We start from the raw sequence: 17,842 nt of genomic DNA, 5'->3' as shown, positions 1-17,842 counted from the left end.
GCACCACTACAACACTAAAGAAAAAGGTAAAATCAATCAGTAATTAAGGATAAAATTACTACGACAATTCGACAATCAATACGGATTCCTATCGTAAATTACTATCCAAGACCTAAGATATCTGTAAACTACTAAAAAGATGGTTCCTGCCTTTCTTTACACTCCCTGAACACTAGAATAAATAAAAACACTGAAAAAAAACCTTTCTGCCACAACCTCCACGGAGCTACACCGCTCAATTCACCGTGAAAATTATACCAAAACGACGAGCTCGTGACGTAGGGCAATTTTTGATAAGGAGCCAAGAAGAGATCATGAACACACAAAGATGATTTGAGGAGTAATTCTCTTATTTTCGTGGGTTTCTTACGAGTTGGAATGAAGAAAAATGAAGAAGATGCTATCTTATAAGCTTGCACCGACCTAGGGGACCCACCTCACGTACCTATTTGCGCAATCTTGCAAAAACTCGAATATCTCTCTATTATGAAGTCGTATGAACAAACGGTTTGATGCGTTGGAAACTAGACTCATAGACCTTTGATTTGATAGGTCGTTAGCCCCATAACTCTTTATAGATTGGGAGAAAAGCTTCGAGAAATTTGACCAAAATTTAAGAGAAATCTTTTAAAAGGAACTTACGATAACTTTCACCAACTTTTTTTTGCGACTTACCTAACTTCAATACTTGACATACAACCCTTGAACACTTAAAATATGACATACCACATCATTCTTAATTTATTACTCACCTTCTTTGTCTTTCGACGAAGGTAGAAGTTAATTTAGACGTTTCAAAAAGTCGGGGTGTTACATCCTTCCCCCCTTAGAAAACATTCATCCTCGAATGAAAAATTTGAGTCACGCGGTTAAGTCCTTAGGAGTTGATAAAATTTAGGCAGAGTATCCTTTGTAAATGTGACTATCCAGGAACCTGAAACACAGAAATTCTAACCTAGGCGTCTCACAGGACGATATAAATAACTAAGCACTATAGCTCCACAATAAAAGTGCGAGCAAATACAACGACAACAACCATAATAATAAGTAATAATATAAAAAATCAGATAGGTATCCTACCTCACTGCACTAATATAAATTGATATGCTATCACCCTGGGGTATGAAACAAGTGAGGATATTTGGACCTCATGCCATCCTCGGCTTCTCAGGTCACCTCTTCTCTATTCTTGTTTCTCCACAATACTTTAACTGAAGCCACCTCTTTGGTCCTCAATTTACGGACCTGATGATCTAATATGGCAACTGGAGTTTTCTCGTAGGACAACTCTTTTGTGATCTGAACATCCTCAATTGGGACAACCCGAGAAGGGTCTCCTACGCACTTCTGTAGCATCGATAATGGAAAACTAGATGAACATTTTCTAGCCTCGAAGTCAATTCTAACTCATAAGCCACTCGTCCTACCCTCCGAAGGATTCGGTATAGCCCAATGAATCTTGGACTAAGATTTCCTTTCTTGCCAAATCTCACAACACCTTTCATAGGCGAGACTTTTAAGAATACCCAGTCATCGACACAAACTCTATGTCCCTTCATCGTACATCTAAGTATGACTTCTGTCGGCTTTGAGCTGTTAGCAACCTCTCCCGAATGATCTTAACCTGCTCCACTGTCTGCTGTACTAAATTAGGTCCAATCAACCTTGACTCATCTACCTCAAACAATCTAATGGGGGATCTACATTTTCGACCATACAAAGCCTCATAAGGTGCCATCCCGATGCTGGAATGATAACTATTATTGTATATGAACTCAATAAGAGGTAAGTGGTCATCCCATCTTCCATTAAAGTCCAGCATGCATTCCCGTAGCATGTCCTCAAGTGTTAAAATGGTGCGTTCAGCTTGGCCATCTGTCTGAGGGTGAAAGGCGGTACTGAGATTAACTTGCGTCCCTAATCCTTTCTGGAATGACTTCCAGAAGTTAGAGGTAAATTGTTCTCCTCTATCCGAGATAATAGATATTTGGATGCCATGCAACGTAAGAATCTCCCGGATGTAAAGACCTGCATAATCTTCAGCTGTGAAAGTAGTCTTGACTGGTAAGAAGTGGGTTGATTTTGTTAGTCTGTCAAGAATTACCCAAATAGAGTCAAACTTACGATGTGATCGAGGTCACCCTGTAATAAAGTCCATATTAATTTCTTCCCACTTCCACAACGGAATGGCTATATCCTAGACTAGCCCAGCGGGCTTTTGGTGCTCAACCTTCACCTGTTGGCAGTTAGGACACTGTGCCACAAACTCGGCAACGTCCTTCTTCATCCTGTGGCACCAATAGATCTCATTAATATCATGGTACATCTTCGTCGAACCAGGGTGAATAGAATACCGGGAATGATGTGCCTCTTCCATAATCTGATGTCGAAGCCCTGCAACATCCAGAACACACAACTGATCGCTATATTTGAGGACTCCATCTCCTGCTATATCAAATGCTAAAGATTGTTGATCTTGAGCCTTGGCTCTGAGCTGCTCTAAGCTAGGATCCTCTTATTGACGTGTTTTTACCTCCACAACTAGAGATGATATGCTTGTGTCCTGAATTTTGACACCACTATCATATACCTCTAACAATCTGACTCGCTAGTTAGCTAACTGATGTAGCTCTCATGCTAGCTCACGTTTCTCAACACCTAAATAGGATAAAATACCCATAGATCTTTGATTGAGGGCATCAGCTACCACATTCGCCTTTCCTGGATGATATAAAATATGCACATCGTAGTCTTTCAGTAACTCAAGCCACTGACGTTGTCGTAGATTTAACTCCTTCTGTCTAAAGATATATTGAAGGCTCTTATGATCTGTGAATATGTCAACATGAATGCCATACAAATAGTGTCTCCAGATCTTTAACGCATGCACAACTGCAGCCAACTCTAAATCGTGGGTCGAATAGTTCTTCTCATGCTTCCTCAACTGCCTTGAAGCATATGCGATACCCTTACCATGTTGCATTAGAACACATCCTAACCTAACAGCAGAAGCATCGCAGTACACCGCATTGCCCTCTGAACCCTCTGGCAATGCTAGAACTGGTGTTGATGTCAACCTGTCCTTCAGCTCCTGGAAACTATGCTCGTAAGACTCAGTCTACTGGAACTTAGCTACTTTTTTATTCAGCTTTGTTAATGGTGCTGAAAGTGTAGAAAACCCCTCTATAAACCTTTTTTAGTACCCAGCTAATCCTAAGAAACTACGAACCTCAGTCGTAGTCATGGGTCTGGGCCAACTCTTTACGGCCTCAATCTTTTGTGTATCAATCGTAATGCATGCATCTGATACAATATGGCCTAGGAAAACCACAGAGCTCAACCAGAACTCACACTTAGAGAACTTTGTGTAAAGTGCCTGCTCCTGAAGAACCTGAAGGACTGCTCGCAAATGATCTGCATGCTCAGCTTTTGAATGCGAAGAGACCAAAATATCATCAATAAATACAATCACAAATGTATCTAGATACAGCCTGAATATACTATTCATCAGGTCCATAAACACTCCCAGGGCATTGGTCAATCCAAAAGACATAACCAAAAACTTAAAATGCCCATATATAGTTCTAAAAGATGTCTTCAGAATATCTTTCCCCCGAACTCGTACCTGATGGTACCTTGATCTTAAATCAATCTTTAAGAAGTACTTAGCACGTTGTAGTTGATCAAACAAGTCATCGATCCTCGGATGGGGATATCTATTCTTTATAGTAGCCTTGTTCAGTTGTCGATAATCGATACACATCTTCAGCGAGCCATCTTTTTTTCTCACAAATAATACTGGTGCACCCCATGGTGAAACACTAGGCCTGATAATTCCCTTATCAAGCAAATCTTTCAGCTGATCGTTTAACTCCTTCGGCTCAGCAGCAACCATTCTATAAGGAGGGACAGATATGGGTTGTGTACCTGGTAGAATACCACTAGCAAAATCAATTTCCCATTCTGGAGGGATACCAGGAAGCTCGTCTGGAAATACGTCTAGAAACTCATTAACTATTGAAATAGACTGAAAAGTCGGTGGTTCTGCATCTATATCATGAACGCGAACAAGATGATAAATACAACCCTTAGTAATCATCCTCTTCACCTTAAGATAGGCAATAAACCTACCTTTCGGCGTTGTTGTATTGCCTTTCCATTCCAAAACTGCCTCTCCTAGAAAATGGAATCCAATAATCTTTGTCTGACACTCAACATTAGCATAACAAGACGCTAACCAGTCCATAACCATAATGACGTCGAAATCAACCATCTCTAACTCTACCAAGTCTACAAAGGTCTGACGGTCGATAATTTCTATCGTGTAACCTCGATAGACTCTCCTGATAATAATAGACTCACCAACTGGTGTAGATACAATAAATGGTCGATCTAATGACTCTGCTACTATACATAACTTCCCCACAATAAATAGGGTAACATAAGATAGAGTAGATCCAGGATCTATCAAAGCATAAACACAATGAGAGTAAACAATTAAAGCACCTGTCATAACATCTGGTGATGACTCTGAGACCTGTTGGCCGACTAGTGAATACGTACGGTTCTGGCCACTACCAGAACTAGATGCTCCCTCTCTGCCTCCGCCTCTACCTCTACCTGCTGAAGTCTGGGGTCCATGCCTTATAAACTGTGCTGATGATGAGGAACCTACTACTGACCCGGTCGACTAACCTATACCACCATGACCTATGGTCGGGAAGTTCCTCCACCCATGCCCTTGGTGTCCACAAAAATAACAACATGTAAAACCCTACCTGCACCTCCCGAAATGCATCATACCGCAAGTAGCGCAACACGGTGGTGTTGTCCTAGCCTGGCCTGAACACCTCTGCTGCTGAGAGCCTGATGTTCTTGAACCCTTACTTAGGCGTGACTGTCCCTGACGATCAAATCTACTACTTGGAACTACTGTGGTGGAGGTCTAGGTGGTCTACTAGAATATCAAGGTTTGGGACCACCCTAAAAATCTCCCGGTGAACCAGCGGGACTAGCCCTCTTTTGTCTCTCTCTCGAGACCCTCTCACTCATATACTGTAGATGTTGGTGATCCTCTATGCCTTGTGCAAAGGCCAAAATTCGTGAGATATCCATATTATCATTTAGTGCAGTGGTAGAGCAAGCGTCGATATAGTTTGAGTCTTCCCTCCCACAAATCTACGCACCCTATCATGTATCGTATTAACAAATGCTGGTGCATATCTAGCCAATGAATCAAATCTCATCATGTACTCTTGGACACTTATGCTGCCCTGTCAGCAGTTCAGAAACTGGTCTACCCGGCCATCCCTAATCTCTTGAGGCAAATAGTGTTCTATGAAAGCTTCTGTAAAGCTATCCCAAATGGGTATAGATGTATATTTTCCCCTAGATCTCTCCCAACTTTCGTACCACAATACTGCAACATCACGTAATCGAAATGCTGCTAACTCAACTGACTCAGTCGATGAGGCATGCATGACTCTGAAGATCCTATGAAGCTGATCAACAAAGTGTTGAGGGTCCTCTCTGCGATCTATCCCTGTAAACTGTGGAGGATTCAAGGCAAGAAATTCATGAACTCTTAAACTTTCGTGCCCTTCAGAAGGTCCGACAACATCTGGCGCAACTGGCTGGCAATGTGCAGCTACTAACTGTGCTAACTTACATATTGCACTTTTGAAATCCTGGTCAGATGGAATAAAAGGGACTAGATGTGGTACTGCTGGTGGATTTGGTGGTCCTGTAGCCCTTGGAGGCTCCTGAAGCGGTGGAGAAGCTATAGGGGTCTGAGAGGATGTTTCCCCCTGGGTCTCACAATGGGCTACCTCCACCTGTGGTACCTTGCCAGTACCCTCGCCCGTAGCTGTATCTAGCCCTTGGCTAGCTGTGATCTGTCTGGTGTCAGCCATCTCTATCTGCATACAAATATCAATTATAAGCCAGAAACCTCAACCCTTAAGCCACCGTTCTATAGCACGAGGTGAGCAAAAGAAGGATAGTAATTCTAACATGCTCGGTAGCTTCTTGCTTATCGAATGTGGTGCACAACACATTTATCAACAAGACTCTACTAGACATGGCCTGCAGACTCCCCAGGATATGACGTTGCTCTGATACCAAGTTTGTCACCCCCCAAACTCAAGGGGGCCAACTGGCTCCTAATGCCAGAACTCAGGCTCGAGCCAACCCTGCTGAACCATTTGCTACTAGCTTATGCCAGCCACATGCAATCAAGAAAACAAACAAGTATATCTCGGCTTAAAACTAAGCCCTCGGCCGGCAAGGCCCTGTCAACAGATCTATAAACGAAATAGCTACTCCCAGGAGTTCATATAAAGAAATAGCCAACTAGCACATAAGTCCTGATAGGGATGTCGAGGCCACCATGATCTCTATACCAAAACTGAAAGCAGCTATATATCAAGACAATACATCAAACAACTCACAAGCTTCAGCAAACCAACAAACTAGGCCAGCATGGCCATAACGTAGCTATACACCTCACACACTAGTCTGCAAGCCTCTTAGAGTAGTAAAGAATGGCGGGATAGGGCCCCAGCCTACCCATAAAAATATATACAACAAAAGCTAACAAACCTCCCAACTCTGGCAGCTCCGGAGGAAAGGACTACCCAAAAATATAGAAGTCAATCTTGCTGCTGAAGAGGTCTACTGGGTCGTCTGTCGGGACCTGCATACATGAATGCAGCGCCCCCAGACAACGGGGTGTTAATACAAAATAATGTATAGAGTATGAAAGGCTATAGACTAAATGAGCAACCATTATAATATACCAAAAGCAATCAGGTAACAAAATCAAAATATAGATAAGCATGATAACCCACTACTGAATCTAACCAAGCCCCCATAAACTCGGTAGGTTAGAAACAACATACCACCTACGTAGGCCCCTATAAGCCTAGAAGGTGCCAAATCAATCTACATAAACCTACTGGTAGCCCCTTGTCTTTGTAAGAAGTCACATAGCCTTTTCGGGCAATGATATAGCCCCGTAGGCAGTGCATAGCCCTCTTAGGCAACATCATAGCTCTGTGGGCTGCACATAGCCCTCTTTTGCATCAATATAGCCCTGCAGGCAACAGATAGCCCTCTTTGGCATCAAAATAACCCCGTAGGCAACATATAACACTCTTTGGCATCAATATAGCCCCGTAGGCAACACATAACACTCTTTGGCATCAATATAACCCCGTGGGCAACACATAGCCCTCTTAGGCAATAACATCGTCCTATTAGACAACATCATATCCCCCATAGACAGTTCATAGCTCAACAACTAACCACAATATCCCAAGGGCGACAAAAAACAATTGAATAAGCTAAAGGCGAGCAATTTAGCTATAAATAATATATATATATAGTTTCCAAGTCGTTCCTAACTTAGGGTCGTTCTTAACATATTATGAGTCCCTATAATGAGGGTTTATAACCACTCAATCAGCCAACCACTCACAATTACATCTACTAGATCACCAACATTAACTACCCTACTATATCACTCCCAAGCTCTAAGGAAACATGCCGAACGAAGGGAATAGCCTTAACATACCTTTTCCTTTATAATTTATGCTGAAAATACCTCTGTCTGCACCACTACAACACTAAAGAAAAAGGTAAAATCAATCAGTAATTAAGGATAAAATTACTACGACAATTCGACAATCGATACGGATTCCTATCGTAAATTACTATCCAAGACCTAAGGTATCTGTAAACTACTAAAAAGATGGTTCCTGCCTTTCTTTACACTCCCAGAACACTTGAATAAATAAAAACACTGGAAAAAAACCTTTCTGCCACAACCTCCACGGAGCTACACCGCTCAATTCACCGTGAAAATTATACCAAAACGACGAGCTCGCGACGTAGGGAAATTTTTGATAAGGAGCCAAGAAGAGATCATGTACGCACAAAGATGATTTGAGGAGTAATTCTCTTATTTTCGTGGGTTTCTTACGAGTTGGAATGAAGAAAAATGAAGAAGATGTTATCTTATAAGCTTGCACCGACCTAGGGGACCCACCTCACGTACCTGCTTGTGCAGTCTCGCAAAAACCCGAATATCTCTCTATTATGAAGTCGTATGAACAAACGGTTTGATGCGTTGGAAACTAGACTCGTAGACTTTCGATTAGATAGGTTGTGGTCCCCATAAATCTTTATAGATTGGGAGACAACCTTCGAGACATTTTACTAAATTTCAGAGAAATCTTTAAAAAGAAACTTACGATAACTTTCGCCAACTTTTATTGTGTGACTTACCTAACTTCAAAACTTGAGATACAATCCTTGAACACTTAAAATATGACATACCACATCATTCTTAATTTATTACTCACCCTCTTTGTCTTTCCACGAAGGTACGAGTTAATTTAGATGTTTTGAAAAGTTTGGGTGTTACCCCTGGGTCGTGACACTTGCTCATTTCCCTTAATTGCTGCAAATCAACACTTTAACATCAATTTAGAGCATAAATTAGGCATCGAGGACAATAAAACTATGAAAACAAAGCCCAAAATGAGTCAATATTTATGACTCATCAAACACGAGAGGATATTGAGATGGAAGTTCTGCCGTAGCTTTAAGTCGGGTTCCTAGTAGCAATCTCCTTATGTATAACTATGTGCCACCTTAAGATGATTTTCTTAGATAGACATTAGCTAGTGGATCCACTTTAGCTCAGATTTATGGTCCTTACCTAGACAAGTAGGACACCCATTTTCGGTGTGGAGCAAACATTGGATTCCATGTTATAGCTCGCACGGTCTATATGTCAGTTAATTGTAAACTTCCCACAAAATGAACTAAGTAAATTACTAATGTTTTTTGAAGCTTCATTTATGATTTAAAGATGCATTGACCGTGTTCATGATTTATGAATTTTCTTAAATGATTTTACTATGTTTTAACTTGGTCATGCATTTCATATTTTCTATTACGTCCGTCTTATGATCACATCTCATGTTTTATTGAATTTTCATCATACTTAGTACATTCCATGCACTAATGTATACTTGTGCCTACATTGTTTCACTAATGTAGGGCTTGCTATTCTTATCCTTGCGCTCGTGGCTAGTTGATTGCATTAGAGATTTGAAGACTTGGTGAGTCCTCATACTTCGAGGATGATGTCACTTTTATAGCTTTATGTCATTTCCATTTTTCAAACTTGTATGTGATGTATGAGTTACATCCTAATCACTTTCCTTATGATGTACTAGATTGCTTTGAGATTTATGTTAGACTTCCGCTTTTGTCAAACTCTTTATGATATAAAACTATCTTTTGAACTCTTTAAATTTTATTATCTTATATGATGTATGCTAAGTGGTTTGTTTAGGGCCTCTTGGTGTTCTATACATCATGTTATGACTAGGGTGTACTTTGGGTCGTGATAGGGGTTATGTAACAAATATTAATTGGAGTGATTGGAAGTAACAAGTATCAAAGTAAGTAGGATTTATGTTTGCAAGAATCAATATAAGACGAAAGTAGGGTATATGTGTTCCCATGAATCCTTAACTCAGTAAACCTTATAGTAGTAATCTTGTCTATTGTCTAACATGCACGATCGGTAATTTAGATATCACCTAAGTGGTTGGTTCCCTAAATAAGTGAATTTCACCACGCAATTTGGTATGTCTATGATTGTATGCTTTACTAACCTTTACCCTTGATCTCAAATTAGCTATCCCTTGGTCCGTTCAAGCTATTAGACGGGGTTGATAGCCTCAAATCTCCATTGTATAATCTCTTTTTCCATTCGTTATCCCCTTTGTCCGGTGAGTAGGAATAAAGTGAGTTCTAAAGTTGCACATTATCACAAAGCAATCAAAATAAAAAAGAAAACAATACATGCATGAACACCATCTAAGAATTACTAGTTATTAGTTCTACATTATTAATTCTTCATGGTTCCCACAACCCTAGTTGTGGAATTAGTTACTCATAGTTATTTTTTCACAATTCATAATGATTGGGTTAAAATAAATCATGAACTTACAAGTTGAATGTATGAAAATCTTGAATTGAAGTTGCAAAGTAATACCCAATGATCAAGGATGTAATTAATACTAATAAGTTCAAGAATTCTTGCAAAAGTAGTTCACAAAAAAATTCTTAAGCTCTAAAAATGAATAACAACAAAAAATAGAGTCCAAGGAAAATATTTATAGAAAACTAATCCTAACCAAAATAAAACTAGGAAAAATAGGATTCGACACTATCTTATGACCCATGACCTACAGACCGTAGGTCCTTGTACGGTTCGTGAAAAGAAGAATTCAATCACCTTCAGGATCTCTTTATACGGACGGGCCCTACGGTCCGTAGACCAGTGTGCGGTACTTCCTTTTCAACCATAGTCTAAGTCCTAAATCTTCATTCTTTATTAATCATCTGCCACCTTCGATCTATCACTTGTAGAAGTTCATACGACTCATAGTCTTTCCTCATGGCTGCAGACTTGACTTCAGTTTCACTGCTCTCTCATCTATGACTGTCACCTACGGCTCGTGAAAGTGACCACGACTTGTAAATTGGCTCTTGGAAGGCCGAAATTTTGTTGCTATCAACTCTCTCAACTGTCAAAATCTATTTTCTTGCAAAATAAAGATAAAACACAATCAAAATCCAAGTTTAAAGCATTATAAGTACCGTAAATTTGTGGTACATTGTGTACTACTTACCACCTCAGCTTCTCTAGTGTGACAATCCCTATTCATCTTATTCATTATATCAAGCAAAGAGTTGGCCTCCTCATAAGTGTGTTACACCAGTGAATCCTCTGCAACATTATTGGCGACAAACTTATTGACTACATCTAACGATCTGTAGAAGCTTTCTAGCAATACCTCATTTGATAGATTGTGATTCGGACACTAAACTACCTTCTTTTTTAATCTTAGCCGAGTTTCATGTAGTGTCTCACCTGACACTTGTTTGAAGTTGTGAATCTCATTCCTAAGTTGGATACGGCTCCTTGGAGGAAAAAACCTCTCCAAGAATGCACTTGTAAGTTAGTCCAGGTAGTGATGGATTCTTTTGGTAACTCTATAAGCCATGCAATTGCTTCACCATTTAGATAGATTGGGAAAAACCTTAGTTTAATTACTTTTAGAGATATATGGTAGGTTATAAGCTAGACATATCCTTGTGAAGTCTTTAAGGTATTTATTCGGATCTTCAAGAAGTAGACTACCGAATAAATCTTCTATACCTAGTAAATGCAATAGCGTACTAGCAAAGTTGAAAGTAGCATTTCTCACCACCAGTGGAGGTCTAATGGCCTCAACATGTCCCACTTTTAACGCAACCTTAACTATCAACCCATGATCGTGTTCGTCACCCATTGCAAAATTCAACCGACTTAATGTTATTTTTATTTCTAGGTCAATTGAAATCAAGAAAGATCCTTGACTCCTAGTATCGAGCATAAATAGTGAAAAAACATGTAATGGACAAAAACAACATTTAGTGTAATTTGAAAAAGAAATCAATAGCTACTTATGAATTTCTATAAATTATAAAACTCTGAACTACACTTCTTGGAAACTATGCTAAATTTTTTATGTCGCCCAAGCTACATTCTTTTAGGGGATTAAAGCGGTCAATGAAAAATAGAATAACCCAACTTGGTTGAGGTCGAACTTCCTAGAGGGCGTACTATAGTTCCTTTATAATTGGATAATGAGATTGAAATCAATAACTAATATTGGAAGAATATTTTTTTCAAATAATAGTCTACTAACTACTTAACTACTTGGATTTTGTCAATAATAAAGATGAACTAGGATTACAATTGTTAGATTTCGAAGCTCAAATAAATACTTTATTTATTCATTCATTAAGGTATGTTCTTTGTGCAAAACTGACGAATCTAAAGTCTCCTAAGGCCTCTCGGTTCAATTAAGAGAATATCACTCTACGTCCTTCTCAAGCACTTTGAGTATCAAATTAATTTGTTACTCTATCAAAAATCTCAAGTTAACCATCCTCTCTCTAGATCAAGTTATTAGATGATGGTTGGTAGAATCAAATCATTGTTAATGAATCTTTTTCCTAATTTGTACCTATATGGTCCAGCATGTCAGAATACGGGCGAGTTTCTGTAGAATGTCTATTAACCATTCACGAATAATGTTAAGTATGAAAGAAACTTAATACACAATGATCACTCCTTCATGAAAATATATTAATTGTAAAGTACTTATTATATATCATCATCCCTAATCTAAGTTACATAACCCTACTTATGAATTTAACTACTTATAACTAACATAAATAATAACTATGATAATTTCAACTACTAGAAAACATGAATATAGAAGAAAGTAAGAGAAACATTTGGTTAAAGCAACACTTGCAAGAAAATCTTGTTTGTTCCAAAATAACCTTCTAAAATGGTAAAATAAACCCTAGAAACTACGAAACAATGAATTCTTATCTAAACTAAGTTGTAATCGTAGAAATAATTTGTGACCCTAAAAAACATTGTCAAAAAGACATATAACTAATAATAGGGTCAAAATCCTAATCTGAATTGTACTCTGCTTTGACTAGGTCAAATCAAATTTGATAGACAAAAGGGACACGACGCGAGGTGCATCACGAGGATCCCTACTTCATGGTGCGGGTCCCATATCAAATTTGTCCTTCTTTTGTTGAGTCTCTACAATTTACTTTCCAAATAAGTGTGGCGTGAGGCTCATGTCACGGTCCTTTCTATAGCTATTTTTACTTCATTTTAGCCCTGATTACTCCATTGTGCGATCCAATCCATTAGGTGGGTCATTAGTAGTTGTTTTAGCTTGAAATCAAGCCAATCATGTCTATTAGCTCATCACATCATATCCTCAATAAATAAAAGGATATTCACATGATTAAACTCATAACTTAGCTTAAATATGAATAAAATATGGTGTTTGAATGCATAAATACACCCCAGATCAATGAGATTTGTCTTCTAATAATAAGGTGACGTCAGTTGGGTGTGGTTCTTCCAAGCCAAGGGCTTTGAACATAGATAAGAGCGTCAAATTTATGCTTGCCCCCTGCCCCAAATCACAAAATGCATGTTTAGTATTCCTTTCACCAATTTGTATCGCGAGTGCAAAACTCCTTAGATCATCAAGCTTTTTAGGAAGCCTACTCATCACTCTAGAACTACACTCATCAGTGATTGATATTAATTTAATTTTTCTAATACCTCTCTTGCATATCAGTTTCTCTTGTAAATACTTTTTTTATTTTGACATGTCTCTCACTGCCACTACAAGAAAACACCAATTTATGGGGGTTATTTTGTCTATTTATGGCAATTTAGGGACTCCACAAATTAAATTGTGGTGATTTATAAAAACGCTACAATTACCCTTGCCACGAGCATATTTGTAGCGCTTTTAACAAACTTCCACGACGTCCTCCTCAAAATGATTATTTAATTTGTGGTGGTTTTTTAGTTTCAATTTGTGATGGTTTAGAACCTTCACAATTTGATCTGAATCTTTTAAAAATTAAATTTGTGTGAATTTAAAATATCATGATATAAAATCAATATTTTACATAGTTTAATTTGTGGAGTCTTACAAAATTATTATTATCATCTTCATAATAAATATGGATTACATCAAACCTTCAAAACAATATGAATAAATAATTTTACTAAATAACACATTAAATACAAATCAAATTTCATTAAACAAACTCTTATTAATAAGCTCCACAAGTTTAAATTAAAATCAAATTAAAGTAATACAAACTTGTGTATAACAAATCGAACATTACAATTTAAAATCCACATAAAATAAACATAAAAAAAATTATATAGCATTTGTTTGGTAATTCACTACAAGAAAGTGGAGATACAACGACATTTTCTAAATGTCGTATTATGATGTTTAAATGTCACAAATTTGTTTACCGACATTTATTTTACATTTGGATCAAATGTCATAAATTTTAGTGTCGGGGATTTTTTCGTCATTTGGGTAATTGTCGGGAAGAATTTGTGACATTTATTTTGTGACATTTAGGTAAATGTTGAAAAGAATTTGCGTCATTTACTTTGCAACATATATGTAAATGTTGGTAAGATTATTACGACATTTATTTTTTGACATTTATGTGAATGTCGATAAGAAATATATGACATTTATTTTTTACATTTAGGTGAATGTCAGTATGAGATATATGCCATTTATTTTCTACATTTAGGTAAATGTCAGTATGAGATATATGACATTTATTTTTGACATTTAAGTAAATGTCGATATGAGATATATGACATTTATTTTTTCGACATTTATGAAATGTCACTTAAACTTTCTGACATTTAGATTAAATGTTGGTAAAACAAATTTCAAGACACTTACTTGTGACATTTATAAAATGTCACATAGAAATTTCTGACACTTTAGTTAATGTCAACAAATGCTATTATTGAATGTCATAAAAATTGGTGATTTTATATTTTGCTAAATGTCATATTAATATTCCAATGTCACTGCCAAATTTCTTTAAACATCCCAGAAAAATCTATATATAGTTTTTCTCAAGACACAAATACATACAAACAATCCGTGAATTCAAAACTATCTTCTTCATGATAAGCAAGAAATATTACATAAAACAAATATTTTCTAATTTTATTATCAAAGAACAAAATAGCAATATAATAAGTTTTCCGTAAAAGTAAACAATGTCAAAACAAATTATCTTTTCTATCTCAAGTAAAATTGAGATCTAACTAAATGTAATAATCTCAACATAAAACCAACTAATTAACTCCTAATTCAAATATAATTAAAATCTCCAGCAAATTTGCAATAAATCTTTATGAAATCATCAATACAAAAGTTGAGCATGTTGAAGTCGATACTTGACCTCAATTTCCTTAAAAATTCTGCACAAGAAATGCACATAAGAAAATTTATAACTATATAATAATAAAAATTAGATCCCCATTAACTAGAACAAATTGGGCTATAAAAAATGACTAATTGATGTTTTCTAAAAACAAGCATATTAAGGAATTGATACAAAAGCAGTAATTATATACATGAAATTTTCCTCCTTTTGAAAGAAAAGAAAAATCTCGTAGTTTTTTCAATCATAGCCACTTCTTTTTATCTGTGCCAACTATGGTATTTTCCAGTCTTCTTGATCATGTTAGCCTGAAAAAAACATTAAATTCATTATTTTGATACTTTACGAAATACAAAACTTAACATTTCATTGAATACATAAGTGTGCCAATTTTTCCAGAAGGAAAATAAAAAAAGTAAGATATATGATTGCTTCAACAAAACAAACATCTGGTGTTGGGACAAAGATACAATCATCCTATAATGCAACTAACAGTGTGATAGCATTAATATGCATTCACCATCTCATATATCTGCCCATGAGCATTCTCCATCTAAATCTTATATTGATCTTGTTTAACTAGATCTGCCAAACAGTTCAGGTACAGGCAAAAATCATCATGAAGACAAGGCACCAGCTGGGTAAACACTGGCCAAACTAGGGGAAGATTTTGGGTTACCAACCCCTATATCCCAAAATCCTCCCTCTATTCCTAATGTACTTAGAGGTATGGACAAAGAAGGAAATACAAAGGCCTCTAAGATCACAGGTATTGAATCAATGCTCCCATTACCCCTCACTCCTTTAGACAATTGTTTAACTGTTGTGGAAGTTGTTGGAGTGTTGGATGGAGAGTTGGAGGAGAACATCACTAACTTGCAGGAAGGGGTATCCTTTATATCAAGTAATTGCAGCTAATGTAATGGGAAGGTATCTATCCAAGAGGTCACCTATATTTCAAATTTCTTGCACATTTTGTTGTGCATTTTCCACATGATCACTCTAGGCTGCAGTGGATAACTTTTTATGCTGAGTAATTATCTACCTATGATAAGTGGTCATTGGGTTGGTCTCGCAAGAAAAACAACCCCTATTTGAAATTCCATTTATCGAATACAAAGTTTCATTTGCAATACAGAACTCTGCATTACTTATGTATCTCTACATAATAAGTACAATGTTTGTTTTCAGGTGTAGAACTCTCCGAAACTTTTGCTTCACTTGGTTTCTGATATGAACTCCATATACTAATACATGCATAATTTATGCAGAAATGTATGCAGTATTATTTTTATGTGGGATATAATGTGGAATAATAATATACATTAGTCTTTCAAGGATACAAGTATCTAAAAGACAAAAATATCCTTAAAGTAAGCAATCACTGCAATCTGCTTAAGCTTGACAGTATCTGTTTTATTATTTACTAGATTCTCTACATTATAATCACTGTATAACAATTCATGTATTGACTGTTACCTTCTCAAAAAAAAAAAACAATTCATGTAGTACAAACCTTTGTTTAATTAGTTCATTAACCAGACAAACCCTAAGAGTTTCAAGGGTGGACATAATAACCTGAAGAAACTACCAATATATACATGCTCCAATCACCTAAATGATCTATATGAGTAAGATATTGGATTTTGATGGTGAATTTGAAAATCAGTGTGAAATTCTAAATACTTAATGACTGTACTTCCCAGAAGAAAGTATCTTTTCTTGACTGCATCATTAGCTTCCGTTCTGTGGTCAGAAATCCTTTGGAAGAACCTCAAGGTTAGTCGTGGTCCTACTCTGGACATTTAGTTTCTGTAGTCCACTCAACTTATGCTGCTCCAATTGTATGTCAGGCATGGCAGATTTGGAAGGTCATGCTTCTCAACACCATCCTAGTAACTGGGTAGAAGCAGATGACGATGATGATGAAGGAGATGAGTCAGAGTTGTGTGTTCAATCAACTCCTCCATATCATTAGGAATACAACAGCTCAATCTGTTGTATAATCCTAACAAGTAGTTTGTTATTGATGAATTTTGCTGTAAGTATGTACAATTACCCTACCAATGCTCCACTTGTCTACTTTGCACTTGGTTTCTTCTTACCTAATCAGTTCTCTATAGGTAATTCATGTTTACCATGAAATATAACTGACCTTCAAGCATGTATATTATTATACAGTTCATTAGTTTGTTGTTTGAAAGTTCTTTTTTTCTCATTCTGGTAAATGAAAATAATAAATAACTAGACACTAGTAAATCAATATCATACAAATAGCCTATCCTTTTCAAATCTTTAACTAAAGAAGGATCTGTTGACTTCCCAAAAAGCTAGACAAGAATCAATCTCTTCAAGGAGATTTGACGTATTGCATAATCTGAAAAGTGGCTTTTAAGTGAAAATATATCTGCTTCTCATGGACACAGTAAACAGAATGATCAACAGGGTAATGTTAATACTTCTCATAACACTCAGAAACAGAATGTTCATTAGAGAGAATAAGAACAAAACATACAAAACAATGGGGGAACAAACCAAGGGAAAACTATAAAAAACAAATCTCAGGGCAAACTAAGCAAAAAGAAGAGAGATGCCATCAAAAGAAGGCAACAACAAGCAGCAGGGACAGAAGAGAATAAGGGGCAAGAGGTACAGGTTCAAGTTGGTCAAAATAAACATAGCAACACCAGAAATACAGATTATGAAATGATACATTCTGAGGATGAGTATGATCAGGACACACAATCTTTGGTGCATGTTTTTCAATTTTGGAGGCTTGATACATGAAAGAGATGACTTTTGTCAACATCCGATGATTCTGGTGTCAGATCAAAATTCTGTCAGTTCCATCAGCTACGAAAGGGTCCTTTTGGTTTAGTGTGATGTTTTGTTCGGTTTTTGAGGCTTTTGTTTGGAGTGTGTACGATTAGGAGTTTTAGCTTTTGTGTTTTGC

The 17,842-nt window shown here is 37.0% G+C and overlaps 2 long non-coding RNA genes across 2 annotated transcripts; one reads left to right on the top strand and one right to left on the bottom strand.

The window, feature by feature from the left end:
- Window positions 1–14,791: 14,791 nt before the first annotated feature.
- On the bottom strand, window positions 14,792–15,168 carry LOC107058536 (uncharacterized). The gene is made up of 2 exons (XR_001472106.1): window positions 15,083–15,168; window positions 14,792–14,926 (listed from the first exon to the last, which is right to left on the bottom strand). It is a non-coding gene; the product is annotated as an uncharacterized lncRNA (long non-coding RNA).
- Window positions 15,169–15,542: 374 nt separating this feature from the next.
- Window positions 15,543–17,034, top strand: LOC102587575 (uncharacterized). The gene is made up of 2 exons (XR_368756.2): window positions 15,543–16,668; window positions 16,743–17,034. It is a non-coding gene; the product is annotated as an uncharacterized lncRNA (long non-coding RNA).
- The last annotated feature ends 808 nt before the right edge of the window (window positions 17,035–17,842 follow it).

The sequence above is a fragment of the Solanum tuberosum genome, unplaced genomic scaffold, assembly GCF_000226075.1.
Source record: "Solanum tuberosum cultivar DM 1-3 516 R44 unplaced genomic scaffold, SolTub_3.0 scf00466, whole genome shotgun sequence".
NCBI classification, from domain to species: domain Eukaryota; kingdom Viridiplantae; phylum Streptophyta; class Magnoliopsida; order Solanales; family Solanaceae; genus Solanum; species Solanum tuberosum.
This window is presented reverse-complemented; position numbering and strand designations above follow the sequence as displayed.